General features: G+C 40.1%; 1 protein-coding gene across 2 annotated transcripts in view; it reads left to right on the forward strand.

The window, feature by feature from the left end:
* LOC126248099 (AP-3 complex subunit mu-1) overlaps window positions 1-4,126 on the forward strand; it is a 153,343-nt gene extending 149,217 nt beyond the window's left edge. For both annotated transcript variants that reach the window (XM_049948769.1, XM_049948770.1), the window contains one exon: window positions 1,514-4,126. The gene's annotated coding sequence lies outside the window, so the exon portion shown is untranslated. The remainder of the gene's footprint in view (window positions 1-1,513) is intronic.
* Window positions 4,127-8,939: the final 4,813 nt, after the last annotated feature.

Below are 8,939 nucleotides of genomic sequence, written 5' to 3' on the forward strand. Positions count from 1 at the left end.
ACTGTTTCATGAACTGTAAATACAAAAATTTGAAGCTGTCCCAGAGACACTGTCCACTATCAAGTCAGCTACTAACGAAAATTTACTGGATGAGTGACTCAGTTAGAAGTAAGTAAAACTAGAAACTTACCTGAAAAAGGCACACAATGACATCCATAGGCCTAAAGATTTCCTCGACTGTCTGCAATGCTGGTGAACCTAAACATAATTAGATAGGTTTAGCAGTGACACAGAAGCACAGATTTCCAGAAGGAATCTCAAAGGATGCTTGTCAATGAATGCAGCTGAATAAATTATCTGCTGGGCCACATTTTGAGAAGTCGGCACAATAGATTTCTCACTCACTTGGTTTGCTACATATCTGCATCAAAATTGCTGCAATGCGTCTCTTGCGGGTGTTCTTTTCTGCCACACCTGTGACATATCGCATACCAATGGGGGGCAGGTGTGTGTGTGTGTGTGTGTGTGTGTGTGTGTGTGTGTGTGTGTGTGTGTGTGTGTGGTGAATGAAATGACGTTTACAGCTGAGCAGTGGCATTGCTGGTGAAATGGTCCATCACCACCAATGTGGTCCTTTACGAGGACAGCTGAGCCGCAGAGTAAGTGTGGGACCTGCCAGGCGGCATGGCATCCTGCGTAAGTGGTGTCAAGAGTGTTAACTGTCATGGTGTCTTCTTCTACCAGAAACAAATCTGTGCTCCATGGGCAGTCTTGTGGGCTTCAGCAATTTGCATAACTTGCATCAGAGATGGATCTCATTTTCTCAGTACAATCTCCCCAAAGTCGTACCCATGTTAATATTTCAAATTGCATTTCCTTCTTAACTGCAGTTGGTCAGCAGCCCAGTTCAGACAATTGATTGTGGCCCTTCCTTTGCTGTGAGAATTCTAACCTGTGTGCAATAATATGTTTCTTCATTGACAGATGTTCTCACAATAAAGAAAACGTTCGAGGTAACTCGAGTTCTGCTCTATGTATTAATGGTTCTACTTTTTGTATTAGTTGATACAGTGTGGGGTTTCCTGACAAGGATGTGACCTTTTGTTTTTCTGTATCAGAAACTGTTGAAAGGCTACAGGCACAGGTGGTGCGGGAGATGTTCCTGCTACATTCGCTAATACTTGCACTGCCTTTAATATTGCTACTGTTAGTTCATGATAACCCTGTGTGATATTTTTTAAGAGTTACTGTAAGTATTTCACAATAGAACAGTTTTGTAACTGAGCAAGAATGCGTGTTTTGAAAGTCCGATTTGCATGCATCGCAGGTTGAGAGTCGTCATAGATAATACGAAAACACTCATAGTGGGCTCTCTGCTGTACTTTTATGTAACTGTCCAGTTACATTCTATTTAATTTAAATGTCACTTTAGAGCTCTTAATATTATATCTGTAAGAATGGATGATGATTAATTTTTTACTGGTATTTAGCTTGATGCATATTGTTCTGTTATTGGATGTTCACAATTATAATTGTTGGCAATGTATTAACTGTAGTATTATCTATATTACAGGTTCACATACAAGTTGCTAAATTTTCACAGTTGCCCATATCTGGGAAACTGATGTATCACCTGTACTGCAGTTGACAAGAAGCAGCTGGTAAAGAAACACATTCTGGACAATAAGGCACATGTCGGTGTCAATCTCACAGAAGTGTGTTAATGTCTTCAGATGGGAAAAGACTAAAATTATTATAGCATGGATAATTTGGAAAATATAATGTAATGTAATCTGTGATAAGTACTTAGGTTGAGAAATTCCCGGGCTCTGAGTTTCTGTTGGCCACACACATAGAAAGGAAGGAAACTGAGTAAAAAAGAAGGTGAGAGCAGGAGGAGGGGGACTGGTTGTGACATGTCGTTGGCTAATTTAGATTAATATGAACACTGGTCTGGAGATAAAAACTTATTACAGAGTGAATATGTTCGAACATGCAGAGCAGTGTCTGAGAGACTGGATGCTTAATTTTGCCTAATCCTCAGTAAAGTTTGTAGTAGCTTTATTTGTGGAATGCTGTTGGGACCTTGTTTCATGTATAGGCGACACACCTCTCTTATCCTCTTGTGTCTTTGAACTCTGGGAATTACCTTTGGGTGACCTATTATCCATAGTTGTGTATCCTAGTAGTGCCTATTACATTTAAAAAATTTGAATCCTTGAAGTTATCTATACAGTCACAGTTACTATTATTATTATTATTATTATTATTATTATTATTATGCCAGGATATATTTAAAGACTAATCTCTCTATTATGGATATCCTCCTTCCTATTAGTGAGTGAAACTAAAGCATTTGATCTGAACATTTATGCTGCAGCAATACAATTAATTCTGTTAATTATTTTTATTCTGCCATTCTCTTCAAATTTCATCTCGGCTCATTATATTAACACACTCAACACTCAATATTTTAACACAGTGCTAATGTGTTACCACATTGTAATGTCACAAATGTTCATGAAAATGCTGGATGCTCATGGTGACTGAAATTGAGGGTAAATAATTTCAAACATAATTTTAAATTAATTGAGTGTGAAACTGTACTTGCTGTGAAGTAGTTTCACTAAAAATGGCAGAAAGAAGAATTGCAAGATTACAGAAACAGTTTTACGTAATATTTGTAAATTGTGCAGGTTCTGAAGTCCTAGTGAATGGAGAAATGTGAAGAAATGAATTAAGGGGGGGGGGGGGGGGGGGGGGCAATGGAGTGCTTACGAGAGTATGTGCATAAAAATTTAGGAAAGTGTTCTTCCCTCAGCTTAGTAGTGTAATGAGGTGGAGAGCAAAAGTCTATATCACAGAGTTCCTTCACACTACAGTGAACAGTAATATGAGTAATATGCACGTGTGTGTGTGTGTGTGTGTGTGTGTGTGTGTGTGTGTGTGTGTGTGTGTGTGTTTGTAAGGTAATATGTTCTTGAGAGATAGAAACCTAGAGGGGCCAGAATATTCATTGCAAGATAATGAACGGCACAATAAGACATAAATGACAAAATATCTTACATGGCAGGTGGAAATTGTGTGATGATCATAGTGGCTGCTATCAGTCTTGTATGCTGTCCCAACTTTTTGTATGCCAATAGTCTCATATCTGGGCCAATAGACACCATCTGTCTGCAGAGCTGACTAAAGATCAGGTTGTGAGACTATCAGTTGTTTCCAGTGCCATTGTAAGTACTCTCACTAATGATTTACTGTCGAGTTTTTTGTGAGAATGAGAATACGGCAAGGACATTGGCAACATTATTTCTCAGTCTGTTGTGAATTGTAGACAAAAGATAATATGTCAATTTCAAAGCTTCCTAACCCACAAATTCTATCCAATAGCCATTTGCTAGCACAGCCACCACCACCACCTCCATCAAATCCAACTACTCACCTCTCAAGTTTCACCACTGACTGCTGTGAACTGTTGTACGTTCCTACCTATGCTTACACATATTTTATCATTCAATTCAGTTCCATGTCTTGCAATGCAGTGAGTAAAGACAGCTACTTACCCTGAGGTGTGAAACAGTGGGTATGCGCATAAAAAAGATGTTAACACTATAGCTCAGCTTTTCAACTACTACTGTCCCGCAGTTTGTAGGGACCAGGAGGGAGGGGGAGGGGGGGGGGGCAGTGGGAGAGCAAGGTACACAATGCATGTGCAAATGTTTGTCCTTGCTCCTGGTTAGGCCACAAATTTTGTTCATCATTTTATTTGACTATTGTATTTTTGTTGCATATTCAGTCACCATTTGTGAAACACCTTTCATCGTGACCAGATGCTATTGAGGTGGAGGAATTTTAATCTCTCCTACCCATTGTTTATATCTAATCTTCAATATTTCTTATAGAAATCCACAAAATGGGGCATGACTTCTTGTATTACTTTTAGTTTATGACATGCTGATTATTAGTCATTATTTTATGACATACGTCTGCCAGTTTAGAATCAAATGGAATGCAGCTGATTGGATAAAAGTTGAAAAGTTGTAAAAAATGTGATATAGTAACAGTGTTATTAATGGAACTAAAGAATAAGTCATGTGAGGTAGACTGTGGTAATATTTTTGTATTGCTCTTTCTACCAGTGAGAAATACGTGCTGTCTGCAATTAATAAATGTTAATTTTCTTTAACTGTTGAGTGAACTATACATTATTTCACTCCCTTTTAACTAATCTTCGATGGTGATGTTTCTATTACAGCTTTTGGAAAGGGGTTTGAGTGGATCATTGAGATGAATTTGAATGTAAAAATGATGTAAGCTCTACTCATTTCTTATTAGTTGCTTATTTATGCTGCCAACCAAGCTTTTATGATCTCTCTCTCTCTCTCTCTCTCTCTCTCTCTCTCTCTCTCTGTGTGTGTGTGTGTGTGTGTGTGTGTGTGTGTGTGTGTGTGTTGGGTGTTGGGAGGAGAGGGTGTTGGTATGTGTATGCACTTAACAGTGCAAAATGGTCTGCCCATCTACAGTTTCAACCAAATCTTTTACAGCACTGATATATATTAAATGCAACATGACAGTTTTCCCCTTTAGATTGAGAACACTGTCAATGGAACTTCATACAACTACACACCAGATATGTAAATAATTAGAATTGCAGGTCTCTGTCACAGGTGGAATGACCACCAGAGTGCTTTGATGGTGGTACCATATCTGGTATGGTATAATGGGGGGGGGGGGGGGTGACTTGCATCAGATATTGAGTGATCAGTGTGAAGGGCATGGAAATGCTGCAGACTCGTGTCAGTCAGCATTATCAGTTTGGAAGAGAGCACATTTGTGTCACTATTTTTCTGTCTGGTTGAATTGTGCAGTATACAGATCAGTGGGGCCTTTGGATGTGCCATGGCCCAATGTTGGACTGTGTTGAATGTGAGACAAGCATACTTGTCATCAAGCTTCGAGTTGATCACATCTGACCATCCTAAGAGAGGATCATCACATTGTGCACCGAGCACATTGTAATCCCTTCGCATGTGTGCTTGCTCTCCGAGAAAAAGTAATGGACTCCCTGCAACATTGTGTGTCATCCCGCCCCATTGGTCAGAGACTATCTATGGCCAGAGTAGGGAATTACCATCCCGTGTGTAGTTTGTCATTAACACAACACAAGCATCTGCATTTGGAGTGGTGCTATGAACAGAAAGAATGGACTGCTGATGAATGGTGGCAAATTGTGTTCGTTGAAGAAGAGTGATTCAGCTATGCTGTAGAGGGTCAAATAATTAGAGTGAGTAAGTTAGTTAAAGGTAGGAGTTCTACAGTAAAGAAGATGGTTAATATGTGAAGGAATATTGGGAATCAGAAGTTATATGTGTGTTACATTGTGTTGCGCAGATTAAAGGTATCATACAGTGACACAGTGGGTCAGCAGAGCGCCTAGTTAAGCAACGTGAAGGAGAATGCTGTCTCAATGGCCAGTGAAGGATGTGACAAGAAGGAGCTCACTGTACGACAGAGTGTCAACATAAAGGGCAGTAATCGGGTCAGTTACACCAGCCAAGCAACACCAGAATATTCCACCAACCTACTGGGGAAGAAAAACTGCAGACAGCAGCAGCAGAAATCCGTATTTAAGGTGTGGCAGCCGGCTCATCATCATCTGTCATGAGGCATTGGAGTGACGCTGAGCCTGTGCCACTCGGTGCCGCCACAAGTTTGGAATCATCACTGTCCATCATATGTCACCATTGTAATGCAGGTCATGACCTAGGAGGTGCCAGAGTGACATCGGTGGTGTAATGATCGTTGCATGCCATCAGCAGGCAGCTGCATGTCATGGGAACCATCATCTGAAGTGCATTGTGGTAACACGCTGTCTCTTTCATCCTGGGACGTTGCCTCCACAAAAGCTGTGATGGGCCAGAGCCGGAGACCATGGCCCGCTGATGCCAGACAGTCTCAGCTAGGAACAGTTGCTGAGACAGGGCAGTAACCTGTCCCATGGCCGCTGCTGCAAAGTCTCCCCCCCCCTCCCCCCCCCCCCCCACTGCGATTGTATCAGAGATCCATAGCGCGTGGTACCAGCAGCCATTGTATGATCCAGAAAGGCACTGGATGCAAAAGTTCTTCCTTTGGCTAGCGGTAAGTACAACATTATTCTCAGACTCGATCTACTGGTTGCAACCTCGAACGGCAGAACTGGATGGAAAATTGTTTCAGCTAGGCTCTGCAGCTAGAATACCTTCATTGTTGCGAAGTCCAACCCATGGCCATGGGAAACCAATTAAACTGCATACAAGATCCATTAAGGTCAATTTACAGGATCCTATTCCAAAAGGTACTGACCTGCCAGTGAACTCGTTGTACATTGCTGAACCTTTGGCAAATAAAGGAGAACTAGTTGGAGTTAGTTGTTTTATACGATGTAGCATGTCCTGTGTTTGTGAGATAGACAACAGGAGGGTAGTGCATTTCAGTATCGATAATTTTGGCCCCGAGGAAGTAACATTGTCCCAGGGTATCTTGGTTGCAAACTTAGAACTGTTAGATGAGGATGAACTAGACCATGATTTTACAGCAAATTACACAATGCTGGGAGAGTCTCAATCAGTAGGCACTAAAGAGTAAGGTAGCACATTTTGAAGCACAGGATAGAGCATTAGTGGAAAAACTGTTCAGTGAGTACATGGAATCATTTAATCCGTCTGATCCATTACCCGCAACATGGCTTGTTTAACATCAAATTTCTAGTGGAAGTAAAGCAACCATTTACAAATGACCGTATTGAGTTCCAAGGTATTAACAGCCAGTTATGGAAGAATTTGTAGATCAGTAAGAGATGGCATTGTATAACTTAGTTTTAGGCCTTTTGTCTGCTCCCATTGTAATTGCAAGCAAAACATCACCAGATGATGGCAAAGCATATAATTTCTGTTTTGACTACTGGTTCCTCAACCAGAAAATGGTGTCAGATGTGTATCCCCTTCCTAATATAACAGACACATTGGACAAGTTGGGGTCAATGTCAGTGCTTCACAACACTTGATTTACGTAGGTGTTACCACCAGTTGGAAGTAACACTGGAGGACCAACCAAAAACTGCATCCATAATACCAACTAAGCATTTTCAATTTTGTTGTATGCCTTTTGGACTTAAAAACATGCCGGTAACCTGTCACCGTTTATTGGATAGTGTGTTGCATGAATTAAAACCAAATCAGTGTATGGTGTACCTGAATGACATAATCACATATTCAAAGAATATTCCAGCAAATTTGGAGTGGTTGCGCGAAGTGTCATCTGTGCGCAGCATGGTTAACATTGAGTTAGAGAAATGTCATTTTGTATTGCAAGAAGTTCGGTATTTGGGTCACATTACAGAGCAGGATGGAATTTGTATCAATCCAAAGCTAGTTGAGGCCATTCAAAATTTTCCAACTCCCATCAAGGTAAAGGAATTACAATGTTATTTTGGGCTCATGAATTTTTACCATAGGTATGTTACAAAATTTAAAAGACCTCTCACGCAATTGCTACACAAAGGAGTGAAGTTTCAATGGACAGCTGAGTGTGAGGCAGCGTTCCAGAAGATAAAAGATCTGTTGACATCTAGTCCCTTTTTGGTCTATCCAAATTTTGAAAAACCATTTATTCTTTCTTGTGATTTGAGTGATTCTTTGCTAAGAGTTATTTTGAACCAGGAAGTAGATGGACAGGATGATTCTATTGTACACTTCACAGTAATTCTATAATGCTGAAGAAAATTATTCCGCTGTGGAGAAGAAGATGCTCACAGTGATTTTTGGAATTGGGCACTTTCGTTGTTACCTGTGGGGTAGACGATTTAAAGTGGTAACTGATCACGCAGTGCTTAAGTGGCTTTCAGGACGTAAAGATCCAACGAGTAGATTGTTAAGATGGGCTTTGGGGTTGAACAAGTTCAATTACAAAGTAATATATGGGCTGGGAAGGTCGCATGCTAACATGGATGGACTCATCTGTAAGATATGCACTATGGAACGCACAGGCATTGATGTAAGTGAATGGAGGGCAGCACAAAGTGTTGACACAAACTGTCAATGGTTTGGTAAACAGCAGCAATTCCATAAGAACAACAGAGTATTGTATCGAACGGCGCGAAATGGGGCCCAGTTAGTGGTACCGCAGACCTTGCATGACAAAGTGTTGAAGCAAGCGCATGATTTGATTTTAGTGGGACATTCAGGTTGAAGAGCAATGGAGAAAAGGGTAGTGCAGAATTATTGTTGGATGGTACATAGGCAGGACATGGACTGTTACATGAAAAATTTTGTATATAATGCATATTTGAATCATAAACTGTATTTATTTTACACCCAAACATCTGCTGGTTTCAGTCTTGGGCCATCTTCACAGATGAAGGGTTAAAATGTTGTAAGCCATTATATTGCATTAGTCATTGCTTAAAATGTGTAGTGCATGTCATGAATGTAAATACATGACATAGAACTTTAAAAGCAAACATACAAATACTAAATGTATACAGAGCAGTACTGAGTACTGAGCTCTACAAATTTAGTATTCATATATTTGCTTTTAAGGTCCTATGTCATATATTTAAATTCATGGTATGCACTACATGTTTTAAGTAATTACTGATGTAGTATGGTGGCTTAAACCATTTTAACCCTTCATCCGTGAAGATGGTCCAAGACCGAAACTGGTAGATGTTTGGGTGTGAAATAAAAAAGTTGATGGTTCAAATATGCATTTTATACATCACTTACTGGCTGCTGACAGTAACCTTCCAGAAATGTTTATGAAAATTTGTGTCCCATGTAACCAGTAGAAAATTAAGCTACAGACATTACCGGAAGCTGATAAGTCGTTACAGATGGTAGAATTGGACATCCTAGGATCCCTAGCACAAACACCAGCAGGGAATCATTATGTATTAACCATTATTGACCATTTTTCTCATTATGTTTCCATGATAACTTTACTAGACCAGCAAGGCACGATGG

This window comes from Schistocerca nitens, chromosome 3 (genome assembly GCF_023898315.1).
Source record: "Schistocerca nitens isolate TAMUIC-IGC-003100 chromosome 3, iqSchNite1.1, whole genome shotgun sequence".
NCBI lineage: Eukaryota > Metazoa > Arthropoda > Insecta > Orthoptera > Acrididae > Schistocerca > Schistocerca nitens.